At 39.8% G+C, this 12,325-nt stretch overlaps 1 protein-coding gene across 5 annotated transcripts in view; it reads left to right on the plus strand.

Annotated features, from left to right (window-relative positions):
- Positions 1–12,325, plus strand: part of CARF (calcium responsive transcription factor) — a 96,715-nt gene that overhangs the window by 954 nt on the left and 83,436 nt on the right. For all 5 annotated transcript variants that reach the window (XM_030916692.1, XM_030916688.1, XM_030916690.1 and 2 more), the window contains one exon: positions 4,291–4,454. The gene's annotated coding sequence lies outside the window, so the exon portion shown is untranslated. The remainder of the gene's footprint in view (positions 1–4,290; positions 4,455–12,325) is intronic.

Consider the following 12,325-nt stretch of genomic DNA (forward strand, 5'->3'; position numbering starts at 1 on the left):
TTTAAACAATTGGAAGAAAAAAATAATTTTTATTAGAGAGCAATGACAATAAAAGTAGGACTCTTTTGAGTTTACTCACCTTTGTAGCTCGGAATGCGGGACCTGGAACCAGAATTCCTGGGTTCATATCCTGCCTCTGCTACTTGATTAACCTTTCTGTGCCACACTTTTATCAAGTGTAAGCATTAACTGCGGCATGGGAAGCACTCAGTATATGTTAAATTATTATCATAATAGTTACCAATTCCAGTTTAACTAGAAGCTTTGCCAGCGTGAATGGGTAAGGGAGAATAGCCACATTGAGTGGAGGAATAAAATTAGAAAACCTCTGTGCTGAAGTCCAGGAGATCACTTATTAGGCTTGGGCTTGCTAATGGAAGTGATGGTCGTTTAACTATGTGGTTATTGTAGTGGTGAGGATTTACACATTAAATAAGTCGTGGGCACCTGAAGCTTGAAACGCTTTCTTAATGAAATCTTGCCATTGAATCTGTACTTACTGATAATATATCATTGGTTAAAATATATATAAAATATAATTGATCAGCAGGTTAATTCATTTTTTATCATTAATTTGAAATTTATCAAAATGAGAATATACAGTACCTGACAGAGTCAATATAGTTTGATCTTAATTTGAATTGAAAATTAAGATCAGGAAAATAAAGAACCTGAATATATGCTTAATACTGTAAGACTTTCAGTTTGCAAAACAGAAGTCCTGACTTGACTAAAATACATTTTTCATTTGACGGAGACCTTTAGTTAAGGAAAGATTAGTTTTAGCATTCAATATAAGTAAATACCCAGCATTATGTTTTACGGTTTTTTTCAACAATGATTTATGTGTCATGTTTGGTGTTGCCTCCAAGCAGTACCTGGGATAGCTGATACTTTTACTTTGAGTCTTTTTCTTTACTTGGAACGTTAATTGCAAGCTTTTGGTTGGTAATCATTTTTTATGAGATGTATTTACTATATGGTCTTCATGGAGACACATTGTTATCTGGAGAACCACAGTTTGGAAAATACATTTCTCTTAGTTTTATATCCATATAATGCCACAGTATGGTAGGATCCAAAGACTCTGTAGGGCTTTGGAGTCCTAATTGTTTTTTGTGTTTTTCTTTTTTTCCAGTTTGGTTATGAATCCAAACCTAATGCACTCTGATCTTAAGCAAGTTTCTTGTCAGTTCCAGTTTTCTTGTCTACAAACAGAGACAAAAAAGATCTACCTCAGAGTCATTGTAAGGATTCAATAAATTTGTAAAGCTCTCAGAGAGCAGCCTAATTCCAGGACGTTGGGAGGCTGAGGCAGGCGGATCAGCTGAGGTCAGGAGTTCAAGACCAGCCTGGCCAACATGGTGAAACCCCATCTCTACTAAAAATACAGAAATTAGCCAGGCGTGGTGGCGGCTGCCTATAATCCGAGCTACTCGGGAGACTGAGGCAGGAGAATCGCTTGAACCCGGGAGATGGAGTTTGCAGTGAGCGAAGATAACGCCATTTCACTCCAGCCTGGGCGAAAAGAGCAAAACTCGATTTCAAAAAAAATAAAAAAAAAAATCTCTCAAAGAGCAAAGAGTTAAAAAGAAGTTTGTGCAAAGTAAAAAATGGGTAGAAATGGATTACAGGGAAGCTTATAGGGAGAACAAACCATAAATAAAATTGACATTGTGAACACCAGCCTTAGATTTTTTTTCTCTGAAAATTAAAAAGTGCTTTTTTTTTTTTTTTTTTTGAGATGGAGGGATGTTTTTTGTTGTGGTTTTTTGGTTTTTTTCAGAGTCTCCCTCTGCCGCCAGGCTGGAGTGCAGTGGGGCCATCTCGGCTCACTGCAACCTTGGTCTCCCGAGTTGAAGTGATTCTCCTGCCTCAGCTTCCTGAGTAGCTGAGACTACAGGCACCTGCTACCACGCCCGGCTAATTTTTTGTATTTTAGTAATGGGGTTTCACCATGTTGGCCAGGATGGTCTCCATCCCCTGATCTCGTGATCTTCCCACCTCGGCCTCCCAAAGTGCTGGGATTACAGGCGTGAGCCACTGCACTGGCTGAGATAGAGTCTTGCTCTGTTGCCCAGGCTGAAGTGCAGTGGCATGATCTCATCTCACTGCAACCTCTGCCTCTGGGTTCAAGTGACCCATGCTTCAGCCTCCCCAATAGCTGGGATTACAGGCTCCTGCCACCACTCCTGGCTGATTTTTGTATTTTGTTGTTGTTGTTGTTTGCTTTTTGAGATGGAGTCTGGCTCTGTTGCCAGGCTGGAGTGCAGTGGTGCAATCTTGGCTCACTGCAACCTCTGACTCTCTGGTTCAAGCGATTCTCCTGCCTCAGCCTTCCAAGTAGCTGGGATTACAGGCACACGCAACCATGCCCAGCTAATTTTTGTATTTTTAGTAGACACGGTTTCATCATGTGGCCAGGATGGTCTCGATCTCCTGACCTTCTGATCCATCTGATCGGCCTCCCAAAGTGCTGGGATTACAGGCATGAGCCACCACACCTGGCCTGTTTTTTTTTTTTTTTTTTTTTTTAAGTAGAGACGGGATTTCACTATGTTCGTCAGGCTGGCCTCCCAACTCCTGACCTCAAGATCCACCCACCTTAGCCTCCCAAAGTGCTGGGATTGCAGGCATAAGCCACTGCATCCAGCAGAAAATTTAAAAATTAATGTAGGTTGTTTATCTATATTGGCATACATTTAAAATTTTGATGTTTAGCATAACATTAAAAACTGATCCTTAAAAATAAATTATCCTATTAAAATATTTGTGAATTAGTCTTGATTTCATTTTTATCACCAATTCGTAGTAATTTTGTACCTACTATAAAAGGAATGTCATTTACCTACCTCTAAAAGATGAGGTAAATTTTATTTTCTAAAGTACTTTTGAGCAATATTTGTTTATTTATTGATTGATTTTTGAAACAGAGTCTCGCTCTGTCGCCAGGCTGGAGTGTAGTGGTGCGATCTTGGCTCCCTGTAACCTGCGCCTCCCAGGTTCAAGCAATTTTCCTGCCTCAACCTCCCTAGTATCTAGGACTACAGGCACACACCACCACACCTAGCTAATTTTTTTTTGTATTTTTAGTGGAGATGGGGTTTCACCATGTTGGCCAGGGTGGTCTCCATCTCTTGACTTCGTGATCTGCCCACCTTGGCCTCTCAAAGTGCTGGGATTACAGGTGTGAGCTACCGGCACCCAGCCGAGCAATATTTTTTAATGTAGTTAAGATCTGGCGCTGATAATGAATAGATTAAAAGATCTTTTACATCTTAGGATCTTAACCAAGATATCTGGAATTAAACTCAACTTCAAGCTGCTTTCTCTTTAATTATCCTGTTTGGGGATTTATTCTCAGATTACTGGTTTTAACAATAATGTTTTAATACACAGAAGTCTATGAAGGATACTCAGGGACATGATTGGATGTTAAGACCTTTTTTTTTTTTGGTATATTACACATAAGAAATTACCTCCAAAATTTTGAACTGATAGAATTGCTGTTGAATAAGATCACAACAGCAATGGCCCAAGTATGGTCCTTGAAAGAGATAAGACAACAACCTGAATCATCGCTACCCCTCTGCCATACATTCACTGTATAAAAACAACAAAAAGCCTTTTCTTCCTAAAATAAAAACACTGAGCTACTAATTTTACAGATGCTTTCCAATCTTTACTTTTGGTATAAGGTAAAATCCACTTTTTAAATGTGATAACAAAACATTCTAGAAAACAATTTGCCAGCAAAATGTAATGCTTTAGTGTGTTTTCTGAAATCCAATCATTGACTTTAGGCTCCATATTTAATATTTTCTTTTTTCTTTTCTACTCTCTTTATCTAATTGTAGTACTTCTTGCTTAAGAAATAAACCAGTCAATTCTAGGGTTTGGGAGGTAGGGCGTAGGGAAAAGAGCTTTTATTTTCAAGCTTCTTGTGGCTCCAAAAGATACTGTAATAGTAAATATTTTCATGATGAAAATGTAATTTGCTAGACATCTTTGTTTCAGTGATAGTTATAATATGTGAGAATTTAAATATTCCAAATCCCTCATTTTAGACAAGGAAACAGGCACAGAGAGATTGTCATCTGTCCCAAGATACATGCAGTTATCTGTAAAGTCAGTCCTTGTCTTTAGTTCTTTTCAACTGAGTCAATTGATGATTCTACCACACCAGGCTGATAATGGTTATTTTAAAATAAAACCTTCATAACAAAATCTAATGCATTTCTTTATGTGTGGAAAAAGAAAATATACATTAAATACCTTCTCATTACACAGAAAATGCTGCTGTGAAGACCCAATTAAAGCTTTCACATAAATGAAGCTACAGCTATCATGATTTAGTGCCCCCAAAGAAAGAACTTCAGTGGACAAGAAAGGACATTTCTGGGGATAGTAGAATGCTTGAGGCCTGGAATTTAAACCTGACCCACTATCTGAAGGTAATGTTTTTTAACTAATTGAAAGTAGCAACTTTATTTTAAAAAGTTAACTATTGTCTATTACATATTTAAAAAGTCAAATTTGTATAAGATATTTTGTTCAATTTATGTTTATCAGTTGGAAAAAGCTTTTTTTTTTATTATACTTTAAGTTCTAGGGTACATGTGCATAACGTGCACGTTTGTTACATATGTATACGTGTGCCATGTTGGTGTGCTGCACCCATCAACTCGTCAGCACCCATCAACTCTTCATTTACATCAGGTATAACTCCCAATGCGACCCCTCCCACCCATCACCCCTCCCTCCTCCCCCCTCCCCACCATTGGCCCTGGTGTATGATGTTCCCCTTCCTGTGTCCAAGTGATCTCATTGTTCAATTCCCACCTATGAGTGAGAACATGCAGTATTTAGTTTTCTGTTCTTGAAATAGTTTGCTGAGAATGATGGTTTCCAGCTGCATCCATGTCCTTACAAAGGACATGAACTCATCCTGTTTTATGGCTGCATAGTATTCCATGATGTATATGTGCCACATTTTCTTAATCCCGTCTGTCACTGATGGACATTTGGGTTGATTCCAAGTCTTTGCTATTATGAATAGTGCCACAATAAACATACATGTGCATGTGTCTTTATAGCAGCGTGATTTATAATCCTTTGGGTATATACCCAGTAATGGGATGGCTGGGTCATATGGTATTTCTAGTTCTAGATCCTTGAGGAATCGCCATACTGTTTTCCACAATGGTTGAACTAGTTTACAATCCCACCAACAGTGTAAAAGTGTTCCTATTTCTCCACATCCTCTCCAGCACCTGTTATTTCCTGACTTTTTAATGATTGCCATTCTAACTGGTGTGAGATGGTATCTCGTTGTGGTTTTGATTTGCATTTCTCTGATGGCCAGTAATGATGAGCATTTTTTCATGTGTCTGTTGGCTGTATGAATGTCTTCTTTTGAGAAATGTCTGTTCATATCCTTTGCCCACTTTTGGATGGGGTTGTTTGTTTTTTTCTTGTAAATTTCTTTGAGTTCTTTGTAGATTCTGGATATTAGCCCTTTGTCAGATGAGTAGATTGCAAAACTTTTCTCCCATTCTGTAGGTTGCCTGTTGACTCTGATGGTAGTTTCTTTTGCTGTGCAGAAGCTCTTTAGTTTAATTAGATCCCATTTGTCAATTTTGGCTTTTGTTGCCGTTGCTTTTGGTGTTTTAGACATGAAGTCCTAGCCCATGCCTATGTCCTGAATGGTATTACCTAGGTTTTCTTCTAGGGATTTTATGGTATTAGGTCTAAATTTTATGTCTCGAATCCATCTTGAATTAATTTTCGTATAAGGAGTAAGGAAAGGATCCAGTTTCAGCTTTCTACTTATGGCTAGCCAATTTTCCCAGCACCATTTATTAAATAGGGAATCCTTTCCCCATTTCTTGTTTTTCTCAGGTTTGTCAAAGATCAGATGGCTGTAGCTGTGTGGTGTTATTTCTGAGGACTCTATTCTGTTCCATTGGTCTATATCTCTGTTTTGGTAGCAGTACCATGCTGTTTTGGTTAGTATAGCCTTGTAGTATAGTTTGAAGTCAGGTAGCGTGATGCCTCCAGCTTTGTTCTTTTGACTTAGGATTGTCTTGGCAATGTGGGGGCTTTTTTGGTTCCATATGAACTTTAAAGCCGTTTTTTCCAATTCTGTGAAGAAAGTCATTGGTAGCTTGATGGGGATGGCACTGAATCTATAAATTACCTTGGGCAGTATGGCCATTTTCACAATATTGATTCTTCCTGTCCATGAGCATGGAATGTTCTTCCATTTGTTTGTGTCCTCTTTTATTTTACTGAGCAGTGGTTTGTAATTCTCCCTGAAGAGATCCTTTACATCCCTTGTAAGTTGGATTCCTAGGTATTTTATTCTCTTTGAAGCTATTGTGAATGGGCGTTCATTCATGATTTGGCTCTCTTGTTTGTCTGTTACTGGTGTATAAGAATGCTTGTGATTTTTGCCCATTGATTTTGTATCCTGAGACTTTGCTGAAGTTGCTTATCAGCTTAAGGAAATTTTGGGCTGAAACAATGGGGTTTTCTAAATATACAATCATGTCATCTGCAAACAGGGACAATTTGACTTCTTCTTTTCTTAACTGAATACCCTTGATTTCTTTCTCTTGCCTGATTGCCCTAGCCAGAACTTCCAACACTATGTTGAATAGGAGTGGTGAGAGAGGGCATCCCTGTCTTGTGCCAGTTTTCAAAGGGAATGCTTCCAGTTTTTGCCCGTTCAGTATGATATTGGCTGTGGGTTTGTCATGAATTGCTCTTATCGTTTTGACATGTGTTCCATCAATACCGAAAATATTGAGAGTTTTTAGCATGAAGGGCTGCTGAATTTTGTCAAAGGCCTTTTCTACATGTATTGAGAATATCATGTGGTTTTTGTCTTTGGTTCTGTTTATATGCTGGCTTATGTTTATTGATTTGCATATGTTGAACCAGCCTTGCATCCCAGGGATGAAGCCCACTTGATCATGGTGGATAAGCTTTCTGATGTGCTGCTGGATTCGGTTTGCCGGTATTTTATTGAGGATTTTTGCATCGATGTTCATCAGGGATATTGGTCTAAAATTCTCTTTTTTTGTTGTGTCTCTGCCAGGCTTTGGTATCAGGATGATGCTGGCCTCATAAAATAAGTTAGGGAGGATTCCCTCTTTTTCTATTGATTGGAATAGTTTCAGAAGGAATGGTACCAGCTCCTCCTTGTACCTCTGGTAGAATTTGGCTGTGAATCCATCTGGTCCTAGACTTTTTTTGGTTGGTAGGCTATTAATTATTGCCTCAGTTTCAGAGCCTGCTATTGGTCTATTCAGGGATTCAACTTTATTCCTGGTTTAGTCTTGGGAGAGTGTAAGTGTCCAGGAAATTACCCATCTCTTCTAGGTTTTCTAGTTTATTTGCGTAGAGGTGTTTATAGTATTCTCTGATGGTAGTTTGTATTTCTGTGGGGTCGGTGGTGATATCCCCTTTATCATTTTTTATTGCGTCTATTTGATTCCTCTCTCTTTTCTTCTTTATTAGTCTTGCTAGCCGTCTGTCAATTTTGTTGATCTTTCAAAAAACCAGCTCCTGGATTCATTGAATTTTTGGAGGATTTTTTGTGTCTCTACCTCCTTCAGTTCTGCTCTGATCTTAGTTATTTCTTGCCTTCTGCTATCTTTTGAATGTGTTTGCTCTTCTCTAGTTCTTTTAATTGTGATGTTAGGGTGTCAGTTTTAGATCTTTCCTGCTTTCTCTTGTGGGCATTTAGTGCTGTAAATTTCCCTCTACACACTGCTTTAAATGTGTCCCAGAGATTCTGGTATGTTGTGTCTTTGTTCTCATTGGTTTCAAAGAACATCTTTATTTCTGCCTTCATTTCATTATGTACCCAGTAGTCATTCAGGAGCAGGTTGTTCAGTTTCCATGTAGTTGAGCAATTTTGATTGAGTTTCTTAGTCCTGAGTTCTAGTTTGATTGCACTGTGGTCTGAGAGACAGTTTGTTATAATCTCTGTTCTTTTATATTTGCTGAGGAGTGCTTTACTTCCAACTATGTGGTCAGTTTTGGAATAAGTGCAATGTGGTGCTGAGAAGAATGTATATTCTGTTGATTTGGGGTGGAGAGTTCTGTAGATGTCTATTAGGTCCGCTTGTTGCAGAGTTGAGTTCAATTCCTGGATATGCTTGTTAACTTTCTGTCTCGTTGATCTGTCTAATGTTGACAGTGGAGTGTTGAAGTCTCCCATTATTATTGTATGGAAGTCTAAGTCTCTTTGTAAGTCTCTAAGGACTTGCTTTATGAATCTGGGTGCTCCTGTATTGGGTGCATATATATTTAGGATAGTTAGCTCTTCCTGTTGAATTGATCCCTTTACAATTATGTAATGGCCTTCTTTGTCTCTTTTGATCTTTGATGTTTTAAAGTCTGTTTTATCAGAGACTAGTATTGCAACCCCTGCTTTTTTTTGTTCTCCATTTGCTTGGTAGATCTTCCTCCATCCCTTTATTTTGAGCCTATGTATGTCTCTGCATGTGAGATGGGTCTCCTGAATACAGCAAACTGATGGGTCTTGACTCTTTATCCAATTTGCCAGCCTGTGTCTTTTAATTGGAGCATTTAGTCCATTTACATTTAAGGTTAATATTGTTATGTGTGAACTTGATCCTGCCATTATGATATTAGCTGGTTATTTTGCTCGTTAGTTGATGCAGTTTCTTCCTAGCCTCAATGGTCTTTACATTTTGGCATGTTTTTGTAGTGGCTGGTACCATTTGTTCCTTTCCATGTTTAGTGCTTCCTTCAGGGTCTCTTGTAGGGCAGGCCTGGTGGTGACAAAATCTCTAAGCATTTGCTTGTTTGTAAAGGATTTTATTTCTCCTTCACTTATGAAACTTAGTTTGGCTGGATATGAAATTCTGGGTTGAAAATTCTTTTAAGAATGTTGAATATTGGCCCCCACTCTCTTCTGGCTTGTGGAGTTTCTGCCGAGAGATCTGCTGTTAGTCTGATGGGCTTCCCTTTGTGGGTAACCCGACCTTTCTCTCTGGCTGCCCTTAATATTTTTTCTTTCATTTCAACTTTGGTGAATCTGACAATTACGTGTCTTGGAGTTGCTCTTCTCGAGGAGTATCTTTGTGGCGTTCTCTGTATTTCCTGAATTTGAATGTTGGCCTGCCTTGCTAGGTTGGGGAAGTTTTCCTGGATGATATCCTGAAGAGTGTTTTCCAACTTCGTTCTATTTTCCCCCTCACTTTCAGGCACACCAATCAGACGTAGATTTCTTCTTTTCACATAATCCCATGTTGGTTGGAGGCTTTGTTCATTTCTTTTTCCTCTTTTTTCTTTACACTTCTCTTCTTGCTTCATTTCATTCATTTGATCTTCAATCATTGATACTCTTTCTTCCAGTTGATCGAGTCGGTTACTGAAGCTTGTGCATTTGTCACGTAATTCTCGTGTCATGGTTTTTATTTCTATCAGTTCGTTTATGGCCTTCTCTGCATTAATTATTCTGGTTATCCATTCTTCCATTCATTTTTCAAGATTTTTGGTTTCTTTGCGCTAGGTACATAGTTCCTCCTTTAGCTCTGAGAAGTTTGATTGACCGAAGCCTTCTTCTCTCAACTCGTCAAAGTCATTCTCCGTCCACCTTTGATCAGTTGCTGGCGATGAACTGAATACCTTTGGAGGGAGAGATGCACTCTGATTTTTTGAATTTCCAGCTTTTCTACCCTGCTTTTTCCCCGTCTTTGTAGTTTTATCTTCCTTTGGTCTTTGATGATGGTGTCGTACTGATGGGGTTTTGGCGTGGGTGTCCTTCCTGTTTGTTAGTTTTCCTTCTAACAGTCAGGACCCTCAGCTGCAGGTCTGTTGGAGTTTGCTTGAGGACCACTCCAGATGCTGTTTGCCTGGGTATCAGCAGCGGAGGCTGCAGAAGATAGAATATTTCTGAACAGTGAGTGTTGCTGTCTGATTCTTGCTCTGTAAACTTCGTTTCAGAGATGTGCCCAGCTGTGTGAGGTGCGAGGTGTAGGTCTGCACCTAGTGGGGTATGTCTCCCAGTTAGGCTACTCAGGGGTCAGGGACCCACTTGAGCATGCAGTCTGTCCGTTCTCAGATCTCAGCCTCCGTGCTGGGAAACCCACTGGTCTCTTCAAAGCTGTCAGACAGGGTCATTTACCTCTGTCAAGGTTTCTGCTGCTTTTTGTTTAGCTATGCCCTGTCCCCAGGGGTGGAGTCTACAGAGACAGGCAGGCCTCCTTGAGCTGCGGTGGGCTCCACCCAGTTCGAGCTTCCTGGTGGCTTTGTTTACCTACTTAAGCCTCAGCAATGGCAGGCGCCCCTCCCCTAACCTTGCTGCTGCCTTGCAGTTAGATCTCAGACTGCTGTGCTATCAATGAGAGAGGCTCCGTGGACGTCGGACCCTCTGGGCCAGGTGTGGGATATAATCTTCTGGTGTGCCGTTTGCTAAGACCCTTGGTAAAGCGCAGTATTAGGGTGGGAGTTACCCGATTTTTTCAGGTGTTGTGTGTCTCAGTTTCCCTTGGCTGGGAAAAGGCATTCCCTTCCCCCTTGCGCTTCCCAGGTGAGGCAATGCCTCACCCTGCTTCAGCTCTCAGTGGTCGGGCTGTACCAGCTGACCGGCACTGATTGTCTGGCACTCCCCAGTGAGATGAACCCAGTACCTCAGTTGAAAATGCAGAAATCACCCATCTTCTGTGTTGCTCGCGCTGTGAGCTGTAGGCTGGAGCTGTTCCTATTCGGCCATCTTCGGAAAGAACATTTTATACCTAGTTATTTAATATTAATATCTTCATTCTTAAAAACTTTACTTTGACAGGGCCGGGCATGGTGGCTCACGCCTGTAATCCCAGCACTTTGGAAGGCTGAGGCGGGCGGATCATGAGGTCAGGAGATCAAGACCATCCTGGCTAACAGCGTGAAACCCTCATACAAAAAAAATTAGCCGGGCATGGTGGTGGGCACCTGTAGTCCCAGCTACTCTGGAGGCTGAGGCAGGAGAATGGCGTGAACCTGGGAGGTGGAGCTTGCAGTGAGCTGAGATTGTGCCACTGCACTCCAGCTTGGGCGACAGAGCAAGACTCTGTCTCAAACAAACAAACAAAAAAGTTTACTTTGACGGAATTAATTGGCAGTTAGGGATAAAAATTTATAGCATGTCCTGGCATTCAGGATAGCTGGGAAAATCAGCTGTTTTAAGTCACTCTGCAGTTGTCAGGATTGAAGAAGATAAAGCAAATTGATGGAAGAAAGGAGGAAGGAAGAGGTAATACTTTTTACTGCATCCAAATTATTTTTTTAAAGTGTGTCTGTAACTTTAAAATGTACTCTTAGTCTCCATTTCAACAATAGCTTAGGTCAATTGTCATATTAAAACCCACTTTTCTGTATAGAAACTATTTTAATATTTTCTCAGTATAACCACAAAAAGCTTATTTAACCCATAGATTTTCATTCACAGAAGGCAGTAGAAAATATAGTTATTTTTATTCCATTGGCAAAATCCCAATATGGGCAAAATTCTGCAGTAGGTGGTTTGTGTTTGGCAGTCTTTCTCTGTCAACATACTCACCACCCCTTAACTAGTGTACTTACCTAAGGCAGTCACACTTCCCTCAGTCTTCACTGCAGCATTCTGTGCAGGCCCGCTGAATCCCTCTAAGTTCTTTGAGTCTCACCTGTACTTTCTTTCTCACCTCCAAGTAAAACTTTTCACTCCCTCAGGGTAGCTCTTTTTAACTCATTTTAAAGGAAGAAATCTATCCTTACATAAATTTATACAAATTTGTTAATAGCTGATGTTCTCTCCAGAGTCTTTTTCTTTTTAAGAAAAAGGGCTTATTGATGTCAATGACAATTTTACTGATGAAATTTCAGAATGAGTGAGCAAAAGTAAATAAAGTAAAAAAAAAAAAAAAATTTAGGCTAGTAAAGGGTAACTTGCAGTGGGATCAGAGTACCTGTCAGGAAACTGGGAATATTTGGAATTCTTACCCCTAAGCTATTGGCACTTTTACAACTTCTTCCTAAACTCCACTTCTCAATCTGTTCTACCTAATGTTTTTTCAGAGTGGCTACAATGCCTGCATAGTTACAGCTCTAGTTTTTGGATGGTGTCAGAGATAGAGCTTTTTGTATGTTAGGGTACTGCTTCTAATTAAATTTCAACCAGCAAAAGTTGCAAACAAAAAGGAACAAATAATTTCTTTTAACATCTTTAATTTGTTAACCTATCCAGACAAAGATTTAAAGCTATGGATTTTTGACTATAAAGGCAGAAGGGAGCTTTGTTTATTGCCTTGAAAAAGTTCCTATTGTA

The sequence above is a fragment of the Rhinopithecus roxellana genome, chromosome 14 (assembly GCF_007565055.1).
Source record: "Rhinopithecus roxellana isolate Shanxi Qingling chromosome 14, ASM756505v1, whole genome shotgun sequence".
Classification (NCBI taxonomy): domain Eukaryota; kingdom Metazoa; phylum Chordata; class Mammalia; order Primates; family Cercopithecidae; genus Rhinopithecus; species Rhinopithecus roxellana.